At 43.7% G+C, this 20,806-nt stretch overlaps 1 protein-coding gene across 4 annotated transcripts in view; it reads right to left on the reverse strand.

The window, feature by feature from the left end:
- Positions 1-14,064, reverse strand: part of PPEF2 (protein phosphatase with EF-hand domain 2) — a 52,812-nt gene extending 38,748 nt beyond the window's left edge. For 2 of the 4 annotated variants that reach the window (XM_056568714.1, XM_056568710.1), the window contains exons 1-2: positions 13,785-14,064; positions 13,228-13,260 (exon numbers count right to left, since the gene is read on the reverse strand). The gene's annotated coding sequence lies outside the window, so the exon portion shown is untranslated. Of the gene's footprint in view, positions 1-13,227; positions 13,261-13,780 lie in introns of all 4 variants that reach the window. The other 2 variants (XM_056568713.1, XM_056568712.1) reach the window with 2 other exon arrangements.
- Positions 14,065-20,806: the final 6,742 nt, after the last annotated feature.

Here is a 20,806-nt window from a genome sequence, read left to right on the forward strand (position 1 = left end):
TTTACTATGGTTTCCACAGAAAATTTGGTGGATTTGAGCTGAGGAAAATCCGACAGATCAGAACATGTGTAAAAAAAGCAAAATGTAGGGAAGAGTGCAAAATGTATGGAAACCTTTGTAAATACCTTGGGAAAATTCCTGTCGGAAATCAAAACTCACAAAGAAACCTACACTCCACTCTTAGTAATTAAACCCCATTGGCCCTGATTTACTATTGTATACCCAACCTGTTTTGTCAGGTTGTGCGCCAGATTCTGTCGCATTGTGCAAAAAAAATCTGTCCGCGCCAGAAATTGCACTCTCCATTTTACTGAGAAATCTAAAAAAAATGGGCGTGGTCGCCAAAAATGGGACATGTCCCCAACATTTTTGAAAAATCCCAACATATTTACTAAGGTTTCCACAGAACATTTGGTGGATTTCAGCTGGGGAAACCCCACAACTCAGAGCATGTGTAAAAATGCCAAAACGTAGGGAAAAGGGCAAAATGTAGGGAAACCATAGTAAATACAGTGGAAAAATATCTGTTGGGGGAAAAAAAAACACAAAAAACTCCACTCCACTCTTAGTAAATCAGGGCCATTGTCTCCCAACATGTTATACAGATACATGGGGGGATTTTAAATGTATTGAAAAACCAGCAATCAAGCAGATTGTTACCAATACAGAACATAGGCAGGCACTTCTCAACAAAAGGGAGTCTTTCAGGATTTATCAGTTGCAAAGCCATATGCTATATGTATGTTTAGCTGATTTATTATTAGGTATGTGGCATTTTATCCACTCCTCCCCTTTTTTGTGCACCATAGGTTCTTACACATCAACTCAAGATATAATATACATGTACTGCTCACAGAGAAGTGCAGGAAAGAAGTTAGTGGTGAAGTGAAGTCCCCAGTTACACGGAACATGAGAGAGATATTGTGGCAGGATAATAGAGGGACTTTTTAATATTGTCTTCCTACAAAATTCCTGATAAAGAAAAAATCTGCAACAGCAAGATGAGTAAACAGGTCGATAACATAATGATAACATTATCATGTGCAGTGGCGTTGCTAGGGTTGGTGTCACCCGGTGCGGTAGAAAATGGTGTCACCCCCATACCTACCCCCTCCCCCCAGTAAGTTTTTAGCCTGTTGTGACAGACACCACTGTTGTAGCGCATTGTGAGCAATTCCAGTATAATAATTAGATATACCAGTTGCCACAGAATGGGAAAGTGTTAAAGAAGTTTTCACCATTTAAATATACAGCTCCCAGAATTACTTAAAGGGGTACTCCACTGGAAAACATTTACTTTTATATCAACTGGTGCCAGAAAGTTAAACAGATTTTTAAATTACTTCTATTTAAAATCTTAATACTTACAGTACTTATAAGCTGGTGTATGCTCCACAGGAAGTTGTGTAGTTCTTTCCAGTCTGACCACAGTGCTATTTGCTGACACCTCTGTCCATGTCAGGAACTGTCCAGAGCAGGATAGGTTTGCTATGGGGATTTGCTCCTACTATGGACAGTTCTTGACATGGACAGAGGTGTCAGCACAGAGCACTGTGGTCAGACAGAAAAGAGATTAAAAAAACAAAATAACTTCCTGTGAATCGCTTATACAGCAGCTAATAAGTACTGGAAGGATTAAGATTTTTAAATAGAAGTAATTTACAAATCTGTTTAACTTTGTAGCACCAGCTCATTAAAAAAAAAGTTTTCCAGTAGAGTACCCCTTTATGCAGTGGTGAGGTTATGCTGGGAGTTATGCTGACAAGTGACTACAGCTCTGATGTAGAGAGGAGAATGTACAATGATATCAGTGACTACAGGTGACGTCTTCTCTATAGTCTTCCCTTATCTAATTCAGATGGTACATACCGCCTGGTCCAGCTAAAACTTCTCTCTGCAGAATGTGACGCCCAGACATCTCCTCACTATGTCAGCGCATTCTCATCCTCTATATGAAAACAAGTATTATTATAAACCTGACAGACACTGTATCCTCTAAATATAATACTACTATACACTATACTCTTTGATTATAAACCTTCCATACACCATACCCACTGAATATAATACTACCACACACTGTACATTCTGAATATAATACCAACACATACTGTACCCTCTGAATATAAATCTGCCACATACTGTACCCCTGAATATAATACCGCCACACACTGTACCCTCTGAATATAATACCGCCACACACTGTACCCTCTGAATATAATACTACCACAAACTGCGCCCTCTGAATATAATACTACCACAAACTGCGCCCTCTGAATATAACGTTGCCATACAGTGCACCCTCTGAATTTAATACCACAACCGCAGTAACACCCCTCAACATCCGTTAGCTGATGCTATTACCACGGGAGTATTTTTTTGGTGGTGTTGCTAGTGGATGATGGGGGTGCTACTACTGGGGGGGTGTTGCTGGAGGATGATGAGGGTGCTACTAGCCATCCCCCCTGGCATTATCGCCCCCATCATCCATCAGCAGGATCATCCTCCTGGCAGGAGCACCGCCATCATCCACCATCAGGATCTGCTGATGGAGGTGCTGCTGGGGGGGGGGGGTGTTGCTGGTGGATGATGAGGGTGCTACTGCCAGGGGGGAGCATTAGGTAGGCAGCAGTTCCCCCACATTAGGTAGGTCGCAGTTTCCCCACATTAGGTAGCATCTGTTCCCCACATTAGGCAGCATAGATTCCCCACATTTGGTACCAGTTCCCCCACATTAGGTAGGTACCAGTTACCCCACATTAGGTAGCAATTTCCCCACATTCGGTAGCACAGATTCCCCCCATTCGGTAGCACAGATTCCCCACATTTGGTAGCACAGATTCCCCACATTTGGTAGCACAGATTCCCCACATTAGGTAGCACAGATTCCTCACATTAGCTAGCATAGACTCCCCACATTTGGTAGTAGTTTCCCCACATTAGGCCGCAGGTTCCCTTGCAGGTTCCCCACAATGGGTCAAAGTCTCCCCACAATAGATCGCTGGTTCAATCCCCCCCCCCCCCCCCACACACACACACACACACACACAAAAAAAACACATACAACACAGCAGTGGCGTACCAAGGGGGGGCGGGGGGGGCCCGCCCCGGGTGCCACTCTCAAGGGGGGTGCCAGGGGCGGACTGACCCGCCGCCGCCACTGCTGAGGTCCGGGACACTCGTCCCAGATCCCCAGCTGACAGCGCTACATTCTCCTTTATGCGCGATACACGCACATACAGGAGAAGGCGTCCCCTCTGTGTGAGCCGCATCTGCAGCTACACAGAGGAGACGTGACCTCCGCCCCGGTGACATCACTCATCGGCGCCTGTACTGTGGAGGGGAGAAGATGCGGGCCCTGCAGCTGAGGAGATCGCTGCGTGGGACGTCAGGTGAGCATCCTTTTTTTTTTCTTTGCATATACCTACAGGGAAGGGAGGGGGGGTGCTCTGCATTTACCTATAGGGAAGGGGGGAGGGGGGGTTCTCTGCATTTACCTATAGCAAAGGGGGAGGGGGGGGCCTCTGCATTTACCTATAGGGAAGGGGGGAGAGGGGGGTGCTCTGTATTTACCTATAGGGAAGGGGGGGAGAGGGGGGGTGCTCTGCATTTACCTATAGGGAAGGGGGGAGAGGGAGGGGGGTGCTCTGCATTTACCTATAGGAAAGGGGGGGTGCTCTGCATTTACCTATAGGGAAGAGGGGGAGGGGGTGCTCTGCATTTACCTATAGGGAAGGGGGGGAGAGGGGAGGGGGTGCTCTGCATTTACCTATAGGGAAGGGGGGGAGAGGGAGGGGGGTTCTCTGCATTTACCTATAGGAAAGGGGGAGAGGGGGGGCCTCTGCATTTACCTATAGGGAAGGGGGAGAGGGGGGGGGGTGCTCTGTATTTACCTATAGGGAAGGGGGAGAGGGGGGGGTGCTCTGCATTTACCTGTAGGGAAGGGGGAGAGGGAGGGGGGTGCTCTGCATTTACCTATAGGGAAGGGGGGAGGGGGTGCTCTGCATTTACGTAAAGGGAAGGGGGGAGAGGGGGGTGCTCTCCATTTACCTAGAGGGACGGGGGGGGGTGCTCTGCATTTACCTATAGGGAAGGGGGGGTGCTCTGCATATACCTATAGGGAAGGGGGGAGGGGGGTGCTCTGCATTTACCTATAGGGAGGGGGGGTGCTCTGCATTTACCTATAGGGAAGGGGGGGAGAGGGGGGGTGCTCTGCATTTACCTAAAGGGAAGGGGGGGGGGAGAGGGGGGGTGCTCTCCATTTACCTATAGGGGAGAGGGGGGGGGTGCTGTGCATTTACCTATAGTGAAGGGGGAGGGGGGGTGCTCTGCATATACCTATAGGGAAGGGAGGGGGGGGTGCTCTGCATATACCTATAGGGAAGGGGGGAGAGGGGGGTGCTCTGCATTTACCTATAGGGAAGGGGGGATGGGGGGTGCTCTGCATATACCTATAGGGAAGGGGGGAGAGGGGGGGTGCTATGCATATACCTAGGGCTGGGCGGCATGACCATATATGTGTATCATGGTATTTTTTTTAACTTACGGCGGTTCCACGGTATATAACGGTATTCCCCCCCCCCAAAAAAAATCATGTGACCCGCCAGCGCTATTCTGCTCCCCCCAATTAATGATCAGCCCAGCGGGGTACTACTCACATATGTCAAGCACTGCCCTCCTCCTCTTTGTTGGGGGCCTCCGGCGATGGTACTGTACGCCAGTGGTCTCCAACCTGCGGACCTCCAGTTGTTGCAAAACTACAACTCCCAGCATGGCTGTCCGGGCATGCTGGGAGTTGTAGTTTTGCAACAGCTGGAGGTCCGCAGGTTTGAGACCACTGCTGTACGCTGTATACCTATGCCCGGGCTGCAAAAGATACAGAAAATAAACTTAACTCACCCACGTCGGCCGCATGCTGGGGACGGGAACGCCGGACAGCCGTCAGTCTATCACCGGCCAGAGCGATGCCCCGACCCTGCCAGTGATAGGCTGAGCCCACTGTCATGTAAGAAGCCGGCTTCATACATGACAGTGGGCTCAGCCTATCACTGACCAAGGCGGGGCATCGCTCTGGCCGGTGATAGGCTGACGGCTGTCCGGCATTCCCGTCCCCAGCGTGCCGCCGACGTGGGTGAGTTAAGTTTATTTTCTGTATCTTTTGCAGCCCGGGCATAGGTATACAGCGTACAGCAGTGGTCTCAAACCTGCGGACCTCCAGCTGTTGCAAAACTACAACTCCCAGCATGCCCGGACAGCCATGTTGGAGTTGCCATTGGCTGTCTGGGCATGCTGGGAGTTGTAGTTTTGCAACAACTGGAGGTCCGCAGGTTGGAGACCACTAGCGTACAGAGAGTTCCATCGCCGGCTGTCCGGGAATGCTGGGAGTTGTAGTTTTGCAACATCTGGAGGTCTGCAGGTTGGAGACCACTGGCGTACAGTATAGAGTTCCGGCGCCCGGCGGCCCCCAACAAAGAGGAGGAGGGCAGTGCTTGACATATGTGAGTAGTACCCCGCTGGGCTGATCATTAATTGGGGGGAGCAGAACAGTGCTGGCGGGTAACATAAGATTAGTTCCCCGATGTGGGGACAGTGCTGTGCTAGGCTGATAATACATTCCCGAGGGGGAGGGGCCCTACCGGTATTGCGGTATGGGGGAAAATCCATATCGTGCAGCCCAAAAAATTTGGTATTCGGTATGAACCGGTATAGCGCCCAGCCCTAAATATACCTATGGGAAAGAGGGGGGGGGGGTGTAGCTCTGCATATACCTATGGGAAAATGGGGGGGGGGGGGTGTAGCTCTGCATATACCTATGGGAAAGAGGGGGGTGTAACTCTGCATATACCTATGGGAAAGAGGGGGGGGGGTGACTCTGCATATACCTATGGGAAAGAGGGAGTTACCTGGCTACCTACCTGCCCTTTTACTGTGCAGGACACCAAGGAGGGCATTATTACAGTTTGTGGGCCTATAGATGGGAAGATTGTGTAGAGGAGGGCACTGAATATATGCAGAGTCTGACATGTTTTTCCTGCAGATGTTAAGAGATCCACATGGCGGTCTTATCCGGACGGAGAAGAAAAGGAAAGAGGACGCCGCTGATCAGAAAAGATGTAATTGTGAGTCCCAAAATGTAACTGTAATCACTTATATGGTATACACATCCTGTGTACAGCTGATATCTACCGCCATATGGTCATGTATATAATCACTTATATTGTATACAGATCCTTTATAGTATACTGGTCTGTGTATAGTGGTATTATTCAGTACAGTATGGCGGTATTATCCAGTTATTGTGTGGTGGTATATATTTACTCCTTGTATACCAGTATTATTGGTCATGGAAATTTACCTACGTTAAAGTGTTTCTTATATATATAAATTTTAGTTTATTGTGTGTGGGATTTGGGTGGAATAGGAGCGTGGCAGAAGATTGACGAGCTGCAGAGCCTAGCAGGGGCCCTTGCCATTTTTTGGTCCGGGGGCCCTGAGTGTTGTCAGTCCGCTCCTGGGGGGAGGGGGGGAGGGAGGGGGTGTAATTAAGGGTGGTGCGTGTGTGTGTGGGGGGGGTGCCAAACAAAGGGTCCGCCCCAGGTGCCAAATGCTCTAGGTACGCCCCTGCAACACAGAGAGACACACACAAACACACACACACAGTCAGAGAGACACGCACTCACAGACACACACACAGTCACACACACACACAGAGTCGCACAAACACACAGTCACACACACTCAGAGAGTCACACACACACTCAGAGAGTCACACACACAGTCACATACACACAGTCACACACACACAGTCACACACACACAGTCACACACACACACACAAGCATAGAGACAGACACACACACCATCCAGCGCAGCGATCCTTCTCACCGGGTGCCGTGCGAGTGACGTAACTGACGTCCTCCTGCGCGGCCATGCGGTGTGACGTCAGGCCGGCGCAGACGTGGGAGCGGAGGCCGGGCACAATGCTGGTGAAGGTGAGGGGGGGTGTGATGACGGACAGGCGCACAGTGCAGGTGAAAGAGGGAGGTTGCTGACGGACGGGCGCACCGCACACACAGCGCAGGGGGGGGGGGGTGTTGACGGATGGGAGGCCGGTCGGGCACAGGTGGGGGGTGTCGGTGTAGCTGGGGAGGGGGGAGGGGGGGCTGCGGAACGTCTTGGTGTCACCCCATTAGGTTGGTGTCACCCGGTGCGGGCCGCACCCCCCGCACCCGGATCGCAACTCCACTGATCATGTGTTCTTGCACTGTTATTGCTTTTTTGGGCATTATCTGTAGTTATGTATTACAGACATGTTGGGCATTATCTGTAGTTATGTATTACAGACATGTTGGGCATTATCTGTAGTTATGTATTACAGACATGTTAACCCCCCCCCCCCCCCCCCCCCCAGGGGTACTCTGTTTCTAATCTAGTCTGATATTTTACAGTAAACCAAGTCCTAAATTATGTACGCCTCTCTAAAGGAGTCTCCCAAGCAAAGTTCCTAAGACCAGCCTTTTAGTGTAGTAAGTGGCAAAGCTATATCCTTAAAGGAAAACTGTCACCAAGTTAACCCACACTAAACCCAATACACTGGGTTATAGTGTGGGTGAACAGGAATCCAATGAGGGGGTCACTTACTTTTCTCCCTCCAATTGCCGCTGAGTTATGAACCGATAAAGTTCCGTTGTTTGTCCCCAGCATCGTGCTTCAAGGAGGGGCCCCCACTGGATATCTGCCTCTGACGCGTCCTAAGCCCGCCCCCTTACTTAGCATAATCTTTGCCTTCAACTCCATGTCCTAGTGACGTGGAGTCTCATGCCCCGTGAGCGCAGTGCTCTCGCTGCAGAGAGCATGCGCCTAAAGCTTTTACCCCTCTCGCTGAAGCCTTGCTACTCCCAACTTCCGGGTGTAGCGAGGGACCGGCACATGCGCAGTAACAATGGCCAGAGTCCTCTCCGTATAATAAAAATAATAAAATAATTGTTTTAAAGGAAAACTGTCAGATATTTTCTCCCGCACTATCCACAGTACTGGTGGATAGTGTGGGAGACGCTGATTAAAACGAGCCCTACCTTATCCGGATTCGCCTGGCCGTTCGCCTGCAATTGTACTTTTATTCTATGTGTATATCTTCCTGTAACTGGCATCGGGGGTTCTGCAGGTTAACTGGCACTGACGTCAGCGCCGCTTATGAATATTCATCCCCCCTCCCTCCAGTTAGGAGCGGCGAAGAAAGGGAGAACTGGAGGAGAGGGGGGATGAATATTCATAAGCGGCGCTGACGTCAGTCCAGAAGTCCTGCCCGTGCCAGTTACAGCGAGATATACACAGAATAAAACCACAATTGCGGGCGAACGGCCGGGCGGATCTGGGTAAGGTAGGGCTCGTTTTAATCAGCGTCTCCCGCACTATCCACCAGTACTGTGCATAGTGCGGGAGAAAATATCTGACAGTTTTCCTTTAATGGCCATTAATAAAAAATTATTTTCCACATGATCCATTGTGATGTTTTTCATCTGTGACTAAAAATGTTGTCACTGTGTTCCATATATCATAATGTTACTCTGCTAAAGGATGTTTCCAATGTTGATTTAATATCATGAAGAAGTAAATTACGGACCTATTAGAGAAAGAATAGTTAAACTTATTCATGATCACCTTGTAGTTGTTTTTCATTTGGCAGAAACAGAAGTATCCTCTACCTAGCTTCTAGCTAGTTTATGGCATAAGTCCTCCTATGGCAGGTATGTGTAAAACAATCTATGTGCATTGATAGTCATACTGCCTAACTGTTTTCATAAACCTAGATGAAGCTCAAGATGGGATCCTGTGTTGATGGAAGGATAGAATGGCGAGAATCCAAAGAGCTTTTTATCTGGTATCGTGAGACTGGTGATCGAGCTAAGACAAGAGGTCAAGTCGGAGTCAACCCAAATCAAATATATATCCAGGAGGCCCAATTGGGCAGAGCCAAAAAGATTCTTTAGCCACATCAACAGTCCCATCACACACGGGAGTTTCAACATGACGACTATCAAGATCACAGACATGAAGACTTGATGCCAAAGCCCCACTTGCAAATCCAAATAGCCAAGTGCCGGACAAGCAAAAAAGCCATTACTTAGAATTAGAGGATCAAAGAAACAATTTGACCAGAGACACGATTCCTCAAAATCAATATTTAAAATGATAATTTTTTACAATGGTCCTCCAAATAACTTTTGTTAGAATTAAAAGAGTTATCCAGGAATCAAAAAACAGACCTCATTTCTTTCTAAGACCATTCCCTGACTGGCTCCACTTTGGGTGTGGTATTACAACTTGGCTCAATTCACTTAAATTGAACTGAGCTGCAGAACCACACCCTACCTGGAGACAGACAGGGAACGGTCTTTGAAAGAAATTATCACTGTTTTTCTATTCCTGGATAACCCCTTTTTACACACATTATAGCCACTGATAGTCTACAACTGATATTCATGTTAATTTGCATACTTGAAGTTAAGTTGCATAACCATATTTGCACATGGGTATGTGTCGTAAACGTACTTATTAACTGGTGGTTCATTTAATGATTTAAATTTGTGTTCTTCAATCCACAATGATTTTGGAGTACTTAACCCTATCCTACATTTCAGTTAAGTCATATTGGCCCTTATTTACTAAGAGTGGAGTGTAGTTTTCTTTGTGGGTTTTAATTCCCTACAACTTATTTTCCACGGTATTTACTAAGGTTTCCCTACATTTTCCACTTTCCCTACACTTTGCTTTTTTTTTACACATGTTCTGATCTGTCTGGTTTTCCTCAGCTCAAATCCACCAACAATTTCGGAGGCCACGTCCCCTTTTCCGGCAGCCACGCCCCTTTTTCGGGTTTTCTTAGGAAAATGGAGAGTTAGTCGGGGTTTTTTTCAATTCTGGCGCAAATTCTGGCTCTGACAGAATTTCTGACGCAATGCGACAGAATCTGGCGCACAACCCGACAAAACATGTCGTGTTTGCAATAGTAAATGAGGGCCATTACGTTTGACTAACTGAAATGGAGGGGAGGGGATGAATTGTCAGGGGTTTTGTCCAGGTCAAAATCAAGCAGAGAGACATGAGTCTCCATTTTGCCTGTGCCAGCCATCTTTAGATAATGCAAGTCCAACTCTAAATTCTGAAATAATAAATGTTATTAAATATAAATATAGTCCATCCAAACACATGTGAATTGATAGTGCCATCACACATATACATATATTTTATATTCACATACTGCATACAATTAGCTGCATGCAGTACCTGCCATGAAACTAATAAGACTTTACTCTAACATTTAACATTTAATAGAGTTTCAGAATAGCACAATAGTGTTGCTATTCTATTTTTCTTTATTAATATTCCTTGCAATCTGTCAGGAAGTCACCGTAAATATGAAGGCCTAGCACTGTAAATATTTATCTATAGAATAAAGGCATAGGTGGTTAAATGTAACTCTAACACAATAAAAAGTTGTAATTCTGAAGAAGAGTACATCATATCAACTATGTTTGTCTTATTCTATATATGGGAAAGAAAAAATGAGGAGAGCGTACCTCAGAATAGCCTTGTACCATCACAAATATGTAACCCCATAGCTCCTAAAAGCACCATGGGTTGATTTTTGTACGGGGGGGGGGGGGGGGGGGGGGGGTCGGGCGAGGTATTGGGCTGCCTGTATTCCTATTGGTTAAAAGTTTTCATATCAGGAGGCATGGTTGACAGATGTTATAGCCTGTGTTATAATAGGATCTCTAAACCAGTGAAGGGGAATACATGGGGGATCAGAAGGCATCAGAATGTATCATGAGATATTAAGTCCTCTTAAAAGGAGAGATCTTCTCTGTACCCCTGGAAGCTACCTGAGGGGTGAGGCCATGAAGAGCCAGAGAGAGGTCCTATGCGCACCTATATGTGATATGACTGTATGTTAACTATACAATGGCTTCCTACGATGAAACCTTCTTCCCCTCTTTTCCATGTGCAAAATTCATATCTCACATGTATCTGGTTACATACAAATGGTACTTATTTTATTAAGATCATTTTAAAATGTGGTTTAAATTATGTCAGTTAGAATAGTGAACAGAACTTTTCAGGTTCCATGGGTGAGATTGTAAAGTTTTAACATATGGTTCACTTCTCCTTGTGCAGAGAACACTGCATATTATATGCATATCAGTGCATTAATATCATGCATATAGCATAGTCTATGATCCTTTGGCAGCTAATTGTTATAAGAAAAATATATCCAAAAGGAAAGAAACTATTCCTTGTGGAAAGTTTTCCTCCAAATTTAGTGCACCATAGACTATCTATCTTATATTGTATATAAAATGTACTACCAGATTTATGTGGTTAGTTAGAAGTGGGCGGAGTGTTTATACAAGTAACTTCCATTTTATATATCTAGAATGACATTTATCAATGTTTGCTTATGTATTCCTTTTTTAGTACTTTTTTCTTTACTTTTTTTTTTGCTTATGTGTGACTTATTTATCAACTGGTTTCAGCCTGCTGATAATTTTCTTTCACGTAAGAAATTTTTTCTTTTTTACTTTGGTAGTAGCTTTTTCTGCTCCATGTTTGAGCTGGAGTAAATTTTGTCAATTTTTAACCTTGTCGCGACTTTTTTTGCGCAGTTGCGACTGGTCACAGTTAATAAATACCAGACTACCCGTAGTCCATTTTAAAATTATTACTACATAGTTAAGTTTTGGAAAACTTGCTTTTCTCGCTTTCCAGTCAAAATTTCGCAAGAAAAATCACGTAGTCGCAGGTGCGACATTTGTGCGACATTTTTAGTAAAAAAAAATCAACTAAATCGCTTGATAAATGCCTGTCCTAGAGATTAGGTATTTGCCCATTCCTTATATCATTTGAGGTTGCATATTTCATAATACCTGCGCATTATTTTATGATATTGCACAATGTACCCCCTAACGCTAATCAATGAGAATAAAATAATTCTGGGTAAATAGTTGAACCCAGTGATTCATGAGGTCATATGTTTTTAATTTTTGGTGACCATAGGTCATAAGGTCAGAATGGCATTATGACTTCTTGCCATAGAGTCGGTACTGCCGACACATTACCGCGAAAGGTGACACCAATATATAGAAGAGTATCTGACTCTATTCAGCTCAGCCTACCCTCCCTGTAAAATGACTTCTGCATAGGTCACAAAGCCTGTTTGCAACCCCCCTTCATACAAATAGGGTCTGAAGATGTTCATTGTGTCTATAGCCACTGGGCTTGTTATAAGGCACATCAATAAATGTTGTTAAAAACACCCCAGGCAAGATGGCTCCCCTTATCAGAGCATATAAACAGATTAGAAAAAAAATATTTGAGTATCTGACTCTATTCAGTATAAAAAACAAACAAACAAAAAAAAATGATGATTTTGATAATCACTGACACAGACCCTAATTTCACCAATGTCCATTGACATTGTAGATTGTACCTGCTTTTAACTATGCTAGGTTCCAGAGATCAACAGTAAAAGGGTAGGGTCACATGTGCTGTATTTTGCTGGGTATGTGCTGCAGCGTATTTTCAAAACCATTGTTTTAGGTGCCATAAGTTTGTGCCATACACATGCACATGGCACAAACAAGTAAGTCAGAAGCATAACTTGAAGCTTGCTATTGACCTCCATATGTCACACCATAATCTTATATGGGGTCTATTAACTTTAAAAAATCAATACTTATTATGTGCAGCTAGTTATTGATGTATGCCATAATTACATCAATGTGCCAAAGCTTCAGACTTCTTGTGTGCTCTGCTCAGTTGCATGCAGCTCTTAGTAAAAAAATGTATTTTATATACAGTATGCGCTAGCTAAGAATAATGATACACAGCATAATGCCATACAATCATCAAACAATTAGCAATAGTTAAACCAACGGCTCTTGAGTCCTAGTGCAAAATCTTAACAGGGCCCCCATCTACCATGTGACATATTCTTCTAAAGTGGCAGAGTGGCCTTTGTGTAGCTCCAAGCAGTACTACAGATTTTTCCCCTAAACCTCGTGGAAAAATTGATTCCGTTTTTTGTTCAAGATTTAGTGGAAATCTGTCTGATTGTCTGCTGGAGAATCCAGAGATAAAGGACAATTGTAAAGATTTTCAGGATAATACTATATCTATCTATCTACACGAGACTGAAACAGTTTACAGCTAACCAGCCACACTTACCTTTTGGTGAGTGTAGGATAAACAGAGTTCCAGCTGTTTCAGAAAAAAAGAAAGAGCAGCCAAAATTAGGGTTAGAGGAACTTGAGGGAATAGCTAAGGATAACTTCCTAAAATAAGCCTAAGGCCTGTTCCCCACAGAATTGTTCTGCATTAGTGAGTGTAAACCAAAACCAGCATTTGAACTAACACATGGAAGAGGTGCAAATCTTTCCATTTTAGTCTTTCTCCAAGAAGATTCCTTAATTTTGGCATTTACAAAGACATAGTAATAGGGGTTGCAGAGGTAGCTCTTGAGCCCTGGTGCCCATTAGAAGGAACCAGGATTCTAAATGGCACATGGTAATTGGGAGCCCTGTCACAGAATTTGCATTGGGATCCAGGAGCTGCCAGTTTACACCTCTCAAATGTAAAGTTTTTTTTTGGCAGCAGCCATTGATATATAACCAAAATCTATAAAACATATTTAGAAATAAAATTATAGACATAATCTAATGGACAATTATAGAGTACTGTCAATTTCTTGTGCGCTATTGAAGAAATAGTAACAACATACCTACCTTGAGGCTTAGTACAACCCTGTTCTTTTCTCTGCATCCAGTCCCACATAATGATATCTATGTATCTGGAAGGGATAAATCCAGTATGGCCCTGAAATAATCATAATTAATGAGCCCAATGTCTCCTATAAACTGTATCTGGGTATCCGGACAAAGCACAGATTGGTTTATTTACAAAACTGTATGACTGTGTTACACCACGTGACACTTAAGACACTGAAAGGATCTGTAATGGATTAGGATTATACAAGATTCTGAAACAAATACTCTACAGACTTTTCCTTAAGAGCCATGTAGACCACAGAGATTTTACATTAGAAATAAATGCAGAATGTTCTCATATACAGTAAGGAAATCTTGAGAACTCTGCGAAAAAGAAGGCTACATGTTTATACCATTGAAATAAGACTATCATAATTTACCATGCGAGCATGTTTTCTTGTAATGAAAGAAGCAAGGAAATCTTGTTATGTATACAGCATATTGAAGGATGTTACAATGATTCTAAATCAGATGTACAGGAAAAGTCCCTTGAAGCAGAGTCTCATGGACAAGAACACTCTCCCTTCAGGCATTCTGCAAACATTCTAAAAATGATTTATAAGTAATGTCCTGGACTAGAGGAAAAGATATATCTTACTCTTCTAGTCTCGCTCAATCAGCTAGATATGATCCTGTCTAAGTGCTCATTTTGTGCTATCTGCCTATTGCCCTGATAGATACAGTAGGGCAAAAAAGTATTAAGTCAGCCACCAATTGTCCCCGACAGGGACTCAAATCATGCAGTGCCAGACGTGTCCCCCTGCTTAAAGGGGTACTCCGGCGCTAAGACATCTTATCCCCTATCCAAAGTACAGTTAGTGTAGCTGCAGCAGCAATGCTCTATGGGTGACCCATCAGGGCATTTTGCTGCTGCAGCCTGCCCCTGTATATTTGTTTGTAGGTGCAGTTTTTTTTTTCTTACTGTAATTTTTTCCCCAGTTTTTCTACCCCCATTATTTTTTTCTTGTTTGACAGGGTGTTTGCGGTCCGTGCCAACAGTCGCTGTTCTGCACTGTGTGGCTGGACCGTACCCCTTGCACTTTTTTGTTAAGCATTTACATTTTTTACAGTTACAAAAATCACTACACTACACCTACACTTCTCACAAATAAAGTAAGTAAAACACTACACTTACACACACACACTTACAACCCCCCCCCCCTGTCCCTACCCCCCCCCCCCCCAAAAAAAAAAAAAACTAAATGGCCAGTGGAGTGTTTTCGGTAGGGGAGGCATACGCTATGCTTGCCTCCGATACCGAATCAATCAGTGATGGGGAAGAGGAAGTTCCCAGCTTCCTCCTTTTTTCCTCTTCCTCATCATCTACTAGAAGGCAGCGGTGTGTCTGCCGCAGGGCAATGCCAGTAGAGGCCCCCCAAAGTAGTAGCCCTGTCCCCCAAACTAGTAGCCCTAATACAACCTAATGTGGGGGAACTATACTGCCAACCTATTATGGGGGGGGGACTATACTGCCAACCTAATGTGGGGGACCTATACTGCCAGCCTAATGTGGGGGAACTACAACCTAATGTGGGGGAACTATGCTGCCAATCTAATGTGGGGGAACTACAACCTAATGTGGGGGGATCTATACTGCCAACCTAATGTGGGGGGGAACTACAACCTAATGTGTGGGAACTATACTGCCAACCTAATGTGGGGGAACTATATTGCCAACCTAATGTGGGGGACCTATACTGCCAACCTAATGTGGGGGGACCTATACTGCCAACCTAATGTGGGGGGACCTATACTGCCAACCTAATGTGGGGGGACCTATACTGCCAACCTAATGTGGGGGGAACAATGCTGCCAACCTAATGTGGGGGAACTACAACATAATGTGGGGGAACTATACTGCCAACCTAATGTGGGGGAAACATTTTGGAAACTACACCCCCTCACGGAATGTAAGAAGGGTTACAGTAAGCATTTAGACCCCAAAGGTGATTCCAATATTTTTGGAACAGTAGGCTGTGAAAAAAAAAAAAAATTTCAGCGCACTGTTCAAAACATCTTGGAATTACCGTTGGGGTGTAAATGATTACTGCACCCCTTGCTACATTCCTTGAGGGGTGTAATTTCCAAAATAGTGTTGCATGTGGGGGTTTCTGCTGTTCTGGCACCATGAGGGCTTTGTTAATGCGCATGGCCCCCCAACTTCAATTCCAGCCAAATTCTCTCTCCAAAAGCCCAATTGCGCACCTTCTCTTCTGAGCCCTGTAGTGCGCCCGCAGAGCATTTTACATCCACATATGGGGTATTTCCAACTCAGAAGAAATGGGGTTACAATTTTGGGGGGCTTTTTCTGCTATTACCCCTTGTGAAAATGAAAAATTTGGGTAACACCAGCATTTTTGTGATTTTTTTTGTCCCATTTTAACAAAAGTTTGTCAAGCACCTGTGGGGTGTAAAGGCTCACTGTACCCCTTGTTACATTCCTTGAGGGGTGTAGTTTCCAAAATAGTTTGCCATGGTTTTTTTTTTTTTTTTTTTGCTGTCCTGGCACCATAGAGGCATCCTAAATGCAACATGCCCTTCAAAAACCATTTCAGCAAAATTTGCTTTCCAAAAGCCAAATGTGGTTCCTTCTTTTCTGAGCATTGTAGTGCGCCAGCAGAGCACTTTACGCCCACATATGGGGAATTTCCATACTCAGAAGAAATGGGGTTACAAATTTGGGGGGGGGGGCATTTTCTGCTATTACCCCTTGTATAAATGAAAACATTTGGGGGGGGGGGGGGAAACTGCATTTTAGTGAAAAAAAAATTTCATTTACACATCCAACTTTAATGAAAAGTTGTCTAACACCTGTGGGGTGTTAAGGCTCACTGTACCCTTGTTACGTTCCTTGAGGAAAATAGTGTGCCATGTGTTTTTTTTTTTTTTGCTGTTCTGGCACCATAGGGGCTTCCTAAATGTGACTTGTCCCCCAAAAACCATTTCAGCAAAACGCACTTTCCAAAATCCCATTGACGCTCTTTCCCTTCTGAGCCCTCTACTGCATCGGCAGAGCACTTTACATCCACATATGAGGTATTTCCTTACTTGAGAGAAATTGGGTTACAAATTTTGGGAGATTTCTCTCCTTTTACCCCTTGTAAAAATTAAAAAAATGGCTCTACAAGAACATGCGAGTGTAAAAAATTAAGATTTACAATTTTCTCCTTCACTTTGCTGATATTCTCGTGAAACACCTAAAGGGTTAACAAACTTTACGAATGTCATTTTGAATACTTTGAGGGGTGCAGTTTTTTTTATAATGGGGTAATTTATGGTGTATTTCTAACAAGAAATCCCCTCAAATCCACTTCAAACTGAACTGGTCCCTGAAAAATTCTTATTTTGAAATATTCTTGAAAAATTGGAAAATTGCTACAATACTTTGAAGCCCTCTGATATCTTCAAAAAGTAAAAACATGTCAACATATCACGCCAGCATAAAGTAGACATATTGTATATGTGAATCAATATATAATTTATTTGGGATGTCCATTTTCCTTACAAGTAGAGAGTTTCAAAGTAAAAAAAAAATGCAACATTTTCAAATTTTTCATGAAATTTTGAATTTTTCACCAACAAATGATGCAAGCATAGCCAAATATTGACCAATAACATAAAGTAGAATATGTTACGAAGAAACTATCTCGCAATCAGAATGAAAAGTAAAAGCATCCCAGAGTTATTAATGCTTAAAGTGACAGTGGTCAGATTTGCAAAAAAAAATGCCCATGTCCTCAAGGTGAAAATGAGCTGCGTCTTTAAGGGGTTAAAAATTAGACAATGTGATTTTATGGATTTTTTTTTTCTCATTATGTCTCTCGTAGTTGAGGTATACCTATGATGAAAATTACAGGCCTTCACTCATCTTTTTAAATGGGAAAACTTGCACAATTGGTGGCTGGCTAAATACTTTTTTGTCCCACTGTATATACAGACCAAAAGTTTGGACACACCTTCTCATTCAAAGAGTTTTCTTTATTTTCATGACTATGAAAATTGTAGATTCACACTGAAGGTATCAAAACTATGAATTAACACATGTGGAATTATATATATAACAAAAAAAGTGTGAAACCACTGAAAATATGTCATATTCTAGGTGGAAAGTGTCCCCAAGTGCAGTCACAAAAATCATCAAGTGCTACAAAGAAACTGGCTCACATGCCACACAGAGTTCTAGCAGCAGACACATCTCTAGAACAACTGTTAAGAGGAGACTGTGAATCAGGCCTTCATGGTAGAATATCTGCTAGGAAACCACTGCTAAGGACAGGCAACAAGCAGAAGAGACTTGTTTGGGCTAAAGAACACAAGGAATGGACATTAGACCAGTGGAAATCTGTGCTTTGGTCTGATGAGTCCAAATTTGAGATCTTTGGTTCCAACCACCGTGTCTTTGTGCGACGCAGAAAAGGTAAACGGATGGACTCTACATGCCTGGTTCACACCGTTAAGCATGGAGGAGGTGTGATGTGTGGGGGTGCTTTGCTGGTGACACTGTTGGGGATTTATTCAAAATTGAAGGCATACTGAACCAGCATGGCTACCACAGCATCTTGCAGCGGCATGCTATTCCATCCGGTTTGCGTTTAGTTGGACCATCATTTATTTTTCAACAGGACAATGACCCCAAACACACCTCCAGGCTGTGTAAGGGTTATTTGACCAAGAAGGAGAGTGATGGGGTGCTGCGCCAGATGACCTGGCCTACACAGTCACCAGACCTGAACCCAGTGAAGGCAAAAGGGCCAACAAGTGCTAAGCATCTCTGGGAACTCCTTCAAGACTGTTGGAAGACCATTTCAGGTGACTACCTCTTGAAGCTCATCAAGAGAATGCCAAGAGTGTGCAAAGCAGTAATCAAAGCAAAAAGGTGGCTACCTTGAAGAACCTAGAATATGACATATTTTCAGTTGTTTCACACTTTTTTGTTATGTCTATAATTCCACATGTGTTAATTCATAGTTTTGATGCCTTCAGTGTGAATCTACAATTTTCATAGTGAATTCTTTGAATGAGAAGGATTGTCCAAACTTTTGGTCTGTACTGTATATATATGTTTACATATGTCGAAAAAGTGAAGGCTAACTGAGCCAATAAAGCTCAATTTGGATGAACCTCTAGGAAACTGTAGAGACCATGATAACATTCTATAAACTCAAAACAGAATTATAAAGTCCACTGATTGATTTTCATTACATTCATCAATACCTTGTATACAGCATAAAGCAGTTAGGGTCCATGCACACTACATAATTTTCGAGCATATAAATTCCCCTTGGAAATTCTGGTGCTATATTGGAGTTACATTGCTATCAATGGGATATCGCTGCACATTGCACACTACGGCATTTCAGTGACAGAATTTACCGCCAATAAAATGTATTTGCCATAAGAATGAACATGTTCATTTGGCGGAATACAGAGCATAATGCATTGTCGGCTATGGGGACCAGCAAAGTCAGCACAGTCTTAGTGTCGACTAGTCGGTGCCGACCGTCCTTGGGATCTCACCTGGACCTTGTGCATGGACCCTTAGAACAGGAAGTCGAAAAATTATATTTCTTGTGGTCTTGCCACTTCTTTAATCATTGTGCCTGACTTGTGACTTTCACGACCACTGAATGTTTAAAACATAGAGATGCAGAAAAATCGGAATTATGAGCCCGTTCAAAATAAGTCTAAAAAGTGAGTTTAATTTCAAACCTTATGGAACAATTTTGAGGGCTTTCTAACCCAGTGGATCGGGCAGACCACCAAGTTAAAGAGAATAGTATGAAAATTACGAGATAATTGAAATGCTAACAATAGGCTAATATAAACATTCCATCATAATGTCAGGTCATCATGAGGTTAAATAATTTTACTGCCACACTGTGTTAAATGAATAGGTATGTTTAAAGGGGTACACTGCCCCTAGACATCTTATCCCCTATCCAATGATTAGATTGTCGGGTGCAGCGCCGGAGGCTCGTGACGTCACAGCCGCGCCCCCTCCCATAGACTTGCATTGAAGGGACATGGCAGTGATGTCACAAGCTGGCCGTAACCGTGAAGACAGGGGATAAGATGTCTAGGGGAGGAGTACCCCTTTAAAGGAGTACTATGGTTTTTTTGTGTTTTTTTTATCCCATGTGCTCGGGCTGCAAAACTATACAAAACAAACTTTAACTCACCTGCCTACGTTCCCCCCCCCCCTTGCTCAGATATCGGTGTCCCGTTCTTCGGTCCCTGTCTTCGTCACGCTGCTCTCAGCATATCACCGGCCGCAGCGGAAGAAGACAGGGACTGGAGAACGACACCGATATCGGAGCAACGGGGGAACGTAGGCAGGAGTGTTAAAGTTTGTTTTGTATAGTTTTGCAGCCCAGGCACAGGGGTTAATTAAAAAAAAAAACATGCACCATAGTACTCCTTTAAGCTCTGAAATGTGTTATATTTGAAATGACATACCATTGTCGCACAATCTTCTCCAGAATCTTCTTGTCTTGTATATGCTTACAGTATATCGTTGCTAAGTCATTCTGGACAATAACTGAAGATAAGTGATGGAGTTTTTGCTCTCTGTTATCAACCAAACATCATTGCTCTATGAAGGGCTCTGCCCTTTTGTTCTTTTAGTTCTTCATAATTCAGCCCAAATCCACCATACCATATTTATTCCTTTATTTGTATGACCCAAAGGTGTCTGCACAGCCATCCAGTTTTCTTCAGCATTATAAGTTTATTTATTAATGTAATCTTAAGGTTATGTTCACACTGAGGAATCTCCATTCATGGAAATGCTGCAGTGTGAACATACCCCATTGCAGTTTTTTTTTGTCTGAAATTGCTAGAAATGTGTATTCCGTGGTGAAGAAGACGAGATTACAGCAGTTACCTCTACCCTGCATATAAACCTGTCTGGTGATGCGGTGCTCAAACAAAATAGGTCACAGTCTTAATATCTGTTTATCCATGTAAAGTAAATCGTGTGA

This window comes from Hyla sarda, chromosome 1 (assembly GCF_029499605.1).
Source record: "Hyla sarda isolate aHylSar1 chromosome 1, aHylSar1.hap1, whole genome shotgun sequence".
NCBI lineage: Eukaryota > Metazoa > Chordata > Amphibia > Anura > Hylidae > Hyla > Hyla sarda.